The sequence below is a fragment of the Lepus europaeus genome, unplaced genomic scaffold, assembly GCF_033115175.1.
Source record: "Lepus europaeus isolate LE1 unplaced genomic scaffold, mLepTim1.pri SCAFFOLD_29, whole genome shotgun sequence".
Taxonomy (NCBI): Eukaryota; Metazoa; Chordata; class Mammalia; order Lagomorpha; family Leporidae; genus Lepus; species Lepus europaeus.
The window spans coordinates 8,459,255-8,469,583 of NW_026909167.1; the positions used below are offsets into that span (position 1 = coordinate 8,459,255).

Here is a 10,329-nt window from a genome sequence, read left to right on the forward strand (position 1 = left end):
GCACTTCGGAAATTTATATTCATTAAATAAAAGTTAAAAAAAGGAGTGTCAATTGTTCAATCAACAACAGGAGTCACTGTGCACTTGCTCCACATGTAGAACCTCTGTCCTTAATGAATTGTACTATGAGAATTAATAGTAAAACTTGTCTTCAAACATTATTTTGTGCTTTGTGTGTCTGTGTGGGTGCAAACTGTTAAAATTTTTACTTAGTATAGAGTTGATCTTTTGTATATAATGATAATTAAATATTAATCTTAATGATGAATGGGATGGGAGAGGCAGTAGGAGGTGGGATGACATGGGGTTGGGAGGATGGGTATGGGGGGAAGAATTGCTATATTCCAAAAGTTGTACCTATGAAATTTATGTTTGTTAAATAAAAGCTTTCTTAAAAAATAAAAATATAGTGTGTGTTCCCTAAGAAGCTAAAAGGGCCTGATATCTTTCAGACTAACCTTAGCATTTAAAGCTCTGACTTTGAAATTGAATGATGACTACATGTGCTTGAAGATCCTCCCTCTTAGTTCCTTTTCAGTATGTGTGGCTCAGGCAATCCTTGAGTGGGAAAAGAGAATTCTAAATTCTAACTTTTGCAAGTTGGATTGTGGAATTAAGGGTTGCCACTGCTCTGAAAATAACTGCAGTGCAGCTGTCACCCTACCACTGATTGTTCAGTATCATTCAAATCCTGCACTTGGAGACTACATGTATCCAACATTCTCCCTTTGTGTATCTGTTCCTTTGGGTATGTGCAGCCACATCTGTCCATCTTTTTTTAAAAATTGGTTTACTTAATTGAAAGGCAGAGTTACAAAGAAGGAGGGGGAAGAAAAAGAGACAGAGATCTTAAATTAAAAAAAATATATAGCTCCAAAGAAATAGATCCACTATGGCCTTTTTTATGAAATGCATTTCTCATTCTCAGAAACTCCATATTTTTCAAGATTTTTACAACTGTTAACCTGTTTATAATTTCATAGAATGAAAATCATTGGTGTTCATTATTTTCTTTGCTTGAGTTCAGATCCAAATACTTGAAGAAAGAAACTATTATGGCAAATTGGGTACAGTTTTTATGCTTGAGAGATTTCAGTATGTTGTGTATGTTCAAACTGCTACAGCTTCATGCCTCCTGCTTCTGAAGCAGTGTATGGTGAGCACTTGAGAGAGACTGTTATGCATTTGCATGTGTATTTTTAATATAAATATGTAACTTCCTTTACACTCTATGTTGCTAAGTCATAATTCACATGTATTGTTATCTTATTAATAATGGGCCTTGTAATCTTTGAACCATTTGCAAATAATATGTACTGCTGCATATTAGTAATATTTACTTTATATTTACTTCTCTTTTGTAAAGACTATTTTACATTCTTATGTAATATTTGATGCATACAAAAGAATATAATTGATATGCTGAGATATAAAACACAATAAACTATCACTCCAAATCACTTAAGATTGGCACTGTATTTGGTTTTGGCAAGTGCTTGTTCTTTTATTATATATATATAATAAAATAAATATTATATAATATATTAATATAATAATATAATGAATATAATATGTAATTATATAAATGTAATAAAATATATTATATATATAAAACCTTGTACATTTGGGAAAAAAATTCCTTAAATGACATCTGATTTCCTGTTTATTCTACTTTACTGAGATGGCATTGAAAAGGATCTCAGCATTTATTCAATCCTCCCATTACCAGCACTTGTGAAGAGCATTGTGGTTATAAAATGAAAGCAGCATTCCCACCTGAAAACATAAAACAGCAAAAAAGGAATCTTTTATGTAATGGAAACAAGTCTGGGAGACATCTGCTGGGAAGGAATGAAAAGCACAAGTGAGCTCCACCTCTTACTGAATCGGGCAGGTTTTGCTCTTGAGTTCCTCAGTTTTCATGAACTTACAGTGTCAGCAGCAAATGTTATCATCATCACAACACAATTTTATATTATATGAATTCATGGTTGAAAGAAATTTCTACAAATAGTTTTGTCAAAATATTGTGGTTGCGAAACATAACAACTGACACCACAGAAATAAAAAGAATCATCAGAAATTACTACAAGGACTTGTATGCCAGCAAACAGGGAAATCTATCAGAAATGGACAGATTCTTGGACACATACAACCTACCTAAAGTGAGCCAGGAAGACATAGGAAACCTAAACAGACCCATAACTGACACAGAAATTGAAACAGTAATAAAGGCCCTCCCAACAAAGAAAAGCCCAGGACCAGATGGATTCACCGCTGAGTTCTACCAGACATTTAGAGAAGAACTAACTCCAATGCTTCTCAAACTATTCAGAGCAATCGAAAAAGAAGGAACTCTCCCAAATTCTTTCTATGAAGCCACAATCACCTTAATTCCTAAGCCAGAAAAAGATGCAGCATTGAAAGAGAATTACAGACCAATATCCCTGATGAACATAGATGCAAAAATCCTCAATAAAATTCTGGCCAATAGAATGCAACAACACATCAGAAAGATCATCCACCCAGACCAAGTGGGATTTATCCCTGGTATGCAAGGATGGTTCAACGTCCGCAAAACAATCAACGTAATACACCACATTAACAGGCTGAAGAAGAAAAACCATATGATTCTCTCAATAGACGCAGAGAAAGCATTGATAAAATACAACACCCTTTCATGATGAAAACTCTAAGCAAACTGGGTATGGAAGGAACATTCCTCAATACAATCAAAGCAATATATGAAAAACCCACGGCCAACATCCTATTGAATGGGGAAAAGTTGGAAGCATTTCCGCTGAGATCTGGCACAAGACAGGGATGCCCACTCTCACCACTGCTATTCAATATAGTTCTGGAAGTTTTAGCTAGAGCTATTAGGCAAGAAAAAGAAATTAAAGGGATACAAATCGGGAAGGAAGAAGTCAAACTATCCCTCTTTGCAGATGATATGATTCTTTATTTAGGGGACCCAAAGAACTCTACTAAGAGACTATTGGAACTCATCGAAGAGTTTGGCAAAGTAGCAGGATATAAAATCAATCCACAAAAATCAACAGCCTTTGTATACACAGGCAATGCCACGGCCGAGGAAGAACTTCTAAAATCAATCCCATTCACAATAGCCACAAAAACAATCAAATACCTTGGAATAAACTTAACCAAGGACGTTAAAGAACTCTATGATGAAAACTACAAAACCTTAAAGAAAGAAATAGAAGAGGATACCAAAAAATGGAGAAATCTTCCATGCTCATGGATTGGAAGAATCAATATCATCAAAATGTCTATTCTCCCAAAAGCAATTTAGACATTCAATGCAATACCAATCAAGATACCGAAGACATTCTTCTCAGATCTGGAAAAAATGATACTGAAATTCATATGGAGACACAGAAGACCTCGAATAGCCAAAGCTATCTTGTACAACAAAAACAAAGCCGGAGGCATCACAATCCCAGATTTCAGGGCATACTACAGGGCAGTTGTTATCAAAACAGCATGGTACTGGTACAGAAACAGATGGATAGACCAATGGAACAGAATAGAAACACCAGAAACCAATCCAAACATCTACAGCCAACTTATATTTGATCAAAGACCCAAAACTAATCCCTGGAATAAGGACAGTCTATTCAATAAATGGTGCTGGGAAAACTGGATTTCCATATGCAGAAGCTTGAAGCAAGACCCATACCTTTCACCTTACACAAAAATTCACTCAACGTGGATTAAATACTTAAATCTACGGCCCGAAACCATCAAATTATTAGAGAGCATTGGAGAAACCCTGCAAGATATAGGTACAGGCAAAGACTTTTTGGAAAAGACCCCAGGAGCACAGGCAGTCAAAACCAAAATTAACATTTGGGATTGCATCAAATCGAGAAGTTTCTGTACTTCGAAAGAAACAGTCAGGAAAGTGAAGAGGCAACCGACAGAATGGGAGAAAATATTTGCACATTATGCTACAGATAAAGGGTTGATAACCAGAATCTACAAAGAAATCAAGAAAATCCACAACAACAGAAGAAACAACCCACTGAAGAGATGGGCCAAGGACCTCAATAGACACTTTTCAAAAGAAGAAATCCAAATGGCCAACAGACACATGAAAAAATGTTCAAGATCACTAGCAATCAGAGAAATGCAAATCAAAACCACAATGAGGTTTCACCTCACCCCGGTGAGAATGGCTCACATCCAGAAATCTACCAACAATAGATGCTGGAGAGGATGTGGGGAAAAAGGGACACTAACCCACTGTTGGTGGGAATGCAAACTGGTTAAGCCATTATGGAAGTCAGTCTGGAGATTCCTCAGAAACCTGAACATAACCCTACCATACAACCCAGCCATCCCACTCCTTGGAATTTACCCAAAGGAAATTAATTTGGCTAATAAAAAAGCCATCTGCACATTAATGTTTATTGCAGCTCAATTCACAATAGCTAAGACCTGGAACCAACCCAAATGCCCATCAACAGTAGACTGGATAAAGAAATTATGGGACATGTACTCCATAGAATACTATACAGCAGTAAGGAACAATGAAACCCAGTCATTTGAAACAAGATGGAGGGATCTGGAAAACATCATGCTGAGTGAACTAAGCCAGTCCCAAAGAGACAAATATCATTTGTTTTCCCTGATCGGCGACAACTAACTGAGCACCAATGGGGAAACCTGCTGAAATGAAATGGACACTATAAGAAACAATGACCTGATCAGCTTAGGTCCTGACTCTAGATATAGAATGTAATACTTTATCCTTATACTTTGCATTTCTGTGTGGGCACAAACTGATGAGCTCTATACTAATGATATACTGAAGTGATCTTCTGTATATAAAGAGAATTGGAAATGAAAAAAAAAAATAACAACCTGGTATTGAAGGGGAAATGGCATAGAAAGTTAATTAATTTGAAAAAAAAAATCATGTGGGTTCTCTGTCTTTAATGTGCTGTACATTGTTATTTGATGCTATAATTAGTAATCCAATGGTAGTTTTTTTCACTTTGTATTGCTATATGGGCAAAATGTTGAAAACTTTACCTAATATATACTAAGCTGATCTTCTGTGTAAAAAAAAAAAAATATTGTGGTTGCTACCAAAATTAAGCATCTGAAAATGTAACCATCTAAACCTTGAATTATGTATTTAAAATAAATACTCAAGTGAATTTTTACAAACAGCATTTCAGTTACTCTGAATAAATATAATAAGTCCATATAATTCCACAGCATCTGGTTTCAGAGTCAACACAAAGTCAGAAAGTTAAACTGCCATGTACACAATAGTGAATTCACTAAAGAAACCAGCACTGCTTGCTATGAGGCAAGTGGTAGGAGAAGGCCAGGAATGGGGGCAGGGAAGCATCAGCACCCTGTCCTGCAGCACAGACTTTGGCACCTGGGGAAATCTGGCAGAGCCTGGTAAGATGAGGCACCCCCAGCCTCCAGGACCTGCTTGGAAGCTGAGATACCTCAGCCAGCCCCAGAGTTCTCGGGTCTAATCTCAGAGCTGGACCCCATTGCTGATCTTGATGCCTTCAGTTCTAGCATCTAAGGCAGCCCACAAGGTGGCCAATGGTCCAGGTGACTTCCTGTGTCCCCATGCCAACCCACTTCCCAAAGCCAATGCACCACAAGAAGATAAAAAGATAAAGTTATTTTAAAATGGGCAGTTTTGAGAACAGGTGCAAAGTCACAGCACCATTAAATCACAAACAGATTTAGGTTTGCTCACTGTTTCTCAGTCCTCCCTTTCCTCTCTACTCCCATGACTGCGTATTTTGCTGCTATTCTGATGGGGAAAAATTCAAAATGCCTGTTTTCTCTTTTGTGGTTTGAGGAGTTATTTAGAGCTGGACTTGGGATCAAATTCAAGGTTTTCTTTTTCTGTGGAGTGTTTTAGCCATTACATCTAAATGCTTGACTGTGAGCATCACTTTTCCAGGCCTTCCTGAGAGGATGCAGTTTATTTTCACAAGTACTACTCAGATATTATCTATCATCATAGAGCACAGCCACTGTTGGCATTCAGCTCATTTTTTTTATCTGTAGACAATAAAATTCATTTGATCTGCCTTCTATATTTATTTTTTCACTTAATATGTTTCAAATGATACATTTTCAGCATTTTGTTTGCTTTCCTCCTGTTACAAATTTTATACTAGGACTAGAGGGCCAATCCATGGCAGTTACTCATATAGCCTCTATTAGTCTTCAATAACTGACTGATGTTTTCTGAATTTTTTTTGCCAAGTTGCATTTTTTCCTCATCCTAAGCCACAAGCCTTCCCATATGTATCACTACAGTGACACCTAGAAGTTTAACAACAATTTGCTTGAAAATGGGGTGTTTTCAGAATTGGTGACTAATGATGGCACCATTCAAACACAAAAGGGCTTGGGCTCTCTTTCTGTTTCTCTGACCATTTCAGTTACTCAAGTGTCAAGTGTATATAAACCCTGACAGTTCATGTGAATGCAAATTCTGTCACTTAGGGTTAGAAGTAAGTGTAGGGCTAGATATAGGATGAGTGTTAGGGTTATTATTAGGACTAGAATGAGAGCTAGGACTGGTGTTAAGGTTTAGAGTGAGCATTATTATTAAGGCTATTGTTAGGGTTGGGGTTAGGGTAAGATTTAGAGCTAGGTTTATGTTTAGTGTCGGTGCTAGTATTAGGCTTATGGCAAGAGTTGGGGCTAGTTTTAGGATTAGGGTTCTATTAAGTTTAGGCTTAGGTCTAGGTTAGATTAAAAGCCATGGTTAGGGTTATGATTAGGGCTAGGCTTAGGGTTAGGGCTACACATAGAGTTATGTTTAGCTTTAGGGTTAGAATAAGGATTAGGTCTAGGACTAGGGTTATATTTAGGATTAGATTTGTGATTAGAGTTATAGATAGGGTTAAGACTATTGTTAGGCCTAGGGATAGAGTTAGGATTAGGGATAAGTTTAGGTGTAGGGCTAGGGATAGAGTTAGAGCTGTGGTTTTATATACATTATATATATAATATATGCAATATATATATGGTTATAAATGTATATGGTTATATATCTATATATAATATATAGAGAGAGCTGTGGTTATATATAATATACAGTTGTAGTTGAAGCTAGGGTCATCATCACTAGGATGAGGCTTAGTCTTTGGTTAGCATGATGGTTAGTTTAAGGCTAGTGTTAGATATAGCATTAAAGTTAGCTTCAGGACTATGTTTAAGTTCACACTGAATGCTAGTTTGTTTTATGATTAGGCCTAAGCAGAAAGATAGGATTAGTGTTAGGATGAGATTTAAAATTAGTTTAAGATTAGGGCTATATTTAGTTCTATGGTAAATTTTAGAGTTAGAGCCAGAGTTAGGACTATGGTTAGAGCTAGTGTGGTAGTTAAAGTTAGGACTATGGATAGGTTTTAGGCCAGGGTTAGGGTTAGGATTAAGGCAAGGTTAGGTTTAAGTTTTGGTATTAGTGTTAGGGTTAGAGTTGGGGCTCATATTAGGATTAAGGTTAATGCTTGGGCCGGTGCTGTGGCTTAACAGGCTAATCCTCTGCCTTGCAGCGCTGGCACACTGGGTTCTAGTCCCAGTTGGGGCGCCGGATTCTATCCCGGTTGCACCTCTTCCAGGCCAGCTCTCTGCTATGGCCCGGGAAGGCAGTGGAGGATGGCCCAAGTCCTTGGGCCCTGCACCCGCATGGGAGACCAGGAGAAGCACCTGGCTCCTGGCTTTGGATCAGTGTGATGTGCCAGCGACGGCGGCCATTGGAGGGTGAACCAATGGCAAAAAGGAAAGACCTTTCTCTCTGTCTCTCTCTCTCTCACTATCCACTCTGCCTGTCCAAAAAAAAAAAAAAAGGTTAATGCTTGAGTTATTAAGACTAAAGTTAGGAATAGGATTAGAGTTTAGATTGGGTTAAAGCACCATGTTGGAATACAATTAGGATTTTGGCTAAGTATAGAATTAAGGTAAGGTTATGGTTAAGATGAGGGCCAAATTTAGGGTTAATGCTTTGTCTAGGGATAGACCTAGTATTAGGCTTCAGAATTGGTTTAGATCTAGGATTAGGTTTAGGGTTAGGGCTAGGACTAAGGCAAGGGCTAGGGCTAGGGTAAGGATTAGGGCTTGGACTAATGTTATAATTTGGTTTATTTTTATAAAATGAAAAGCAATAAAGACATAGTAATATGAATAGCAATCATATTTTTAAAAATTCCTCCTAATAAATCTCATGTTGATTCTAAAACTGAGGTGAAAGACTGGAATTTAGGTGGATCTACAGAACACGGACACAGAGACAGACCATATCATCCCAAACTGGCTACTGCCTAAAAATAGGTGTTCAATTCCAAGTTTTAAAGGACATTTTAAAACTAACCAATGGCAGAGACATCTAGGTTAATATATCCCAACTAAAATTAAACTAAGGAGAGAATTACTTGGTTACTTCCCAAGAATCTTTAGTAAACTGATTTTAGTTGATCTTTCTTAATATTTGCTCTTCATTATGGTAGTTCAGTTATTTCCTTATGAACTATAAAACATTTGTTGAACCAGATACACTAGAAAAGATAATATAAGGGCAGTTCAAAAGGTTTGCAGAAAATGGAGTTAAAAGTTGTTTATTTTGTGAATTCTTTAATCTATACAGTTTTCTCAAAATAAACATTTTCATGAACTTTTTGAAGCATCCTCATGCATCTTAAGATACTCTTCCAGAATGATATATCAACTCCACTGACTTATGTTACACATCCACATGAGTGGAGATGCAATCTGTAGGTTGTATCATCTTGATGTTTCTGTATGCCTTATACCACACAAAGAAGATCCCTGTCCATCTCTGACAGGATAATATTAATCTTATTCTCCAAGTGGGCACCCAGAATATCACAAAGGTCAAAAGGAAAGCATCATTCAGTGTTACTGTGTTCACAGAGGATGGCATTTATTCCTTAGGAAGTAGCATCCAGACTATCATAATGGGACATTCCACCTGTGAGGTACAGGTCTTCTTCCACACCCTGCAGGATGCTGCTCCTAGAACCAGCACATGGGGCCACAGCTTTGACTCATGATGCTAAGGTCCTTCATACCCCAAGAGCTAAGTAAATATGAGTTAGTTTGAGGTGTCTTTTGATTTGATCAATCATGGTTGCCAGGGCAACAGATTCATCCAGGGTGCATGATTGACCCATTCCAGTATGTAGAGCAAAGGCTTCTGCAGTGACAGAATTTCAGTTCTCTGGTAAAGTTATCTGTTTTGAGAGAGCTGAGCCACAACCTGTATCAAAGTCTTCTCAGTACAATTCAGGCTGATCCTTATTTTTCTCTTCATCAATCCTAGCAGAAAAAGAAGTGACAGGAACACCTTCAACTTCTCTCACTGCAGACACAACTTTGTCCATATCTTGGGTATGCTTAATGTTGACTTGTACTCAGTGGTACCCTCTATAGGATAGCCATGAGTTTTGGAAGGATATGTATGCCTGGATGTGCAGGCTCTAAGCCCTTTGGAAAACCACTTTTTCAATCCCTGGGGTGCAGCATCATAGGCTGTGTGAAGAGAGTAGATGCCAACTCTGTTCTCCAAAGCCCAGAACACCAGGCGCTCCTTTCAGGACATCCAGGTAATATGTTTTATGTGTAGGAAAATAGGTGGAATGTAGGAAAAGATGAGATCTGCCTTCTTATGCAGAGCCTCCTCCATCACCTTCTCAGTCAAGTCATTGGTCAGGAAGAATGTATTTATAGTTTGTGGTGGGCTTGGTTCCACCAGCAATCCAATATTGTCCCAACTCTCAGCAGAAGACAGGGATGCAAAGTCATTCAAGGAGGAAATGAGAGTCTTCAGACCCATGAAGGAACAGGAAGAATTGCAGTTCAGAGATTACATAAACCAGACTGTCATGGGGACCAGGCATAAGCAAGATGACAACATACAGCAATTGGGCAAAACTCAATTTGAGTCCAGGTACATCTCCATAGCCTTTTTAAAATTTTTATTTATTTATTTATTTATTTATTTATTTATTTATTTATTTATTTTTGACAGGCAGAGTGGACAGTGAGAGAGAGACAGAGAGAAAGGTCTTCCTCTTGCCATTGGTTCACCCTCCAATGGCCACCGTGGTAGGCGTGCTGCGGCCGGCGCACCGCACTGATCCGATGGCAGGAGCCAGGTGCTTCTCCTGGTCTCCCATGGGGTGCAGGGCCCAAGCACTTAGGCCATCCTCCACTGCACTCCTGGGCCACAGCAGAGAGCTGGCCTGGAAGAGGGGCAACTGGGACAGAATCCGGCGCCCCGACCGGGACTAGAAC

The 10,329-nt window shown here is 38.3% G+C and overlaps 1 pseudogene; it reads right to left on the bottom strand.

Annotated features, from left to right (window-relative positions):
- Positions 1-8,819: 8,819 nt before the first annotated feature.
- LOC133754855 (NIF3-like protein 1) lies at positions 8,820-9,949 on the bottom strand (annotated as a pseudogene).
- Positions 9,950-10,329: the final 380 nt, after the last annotated feature.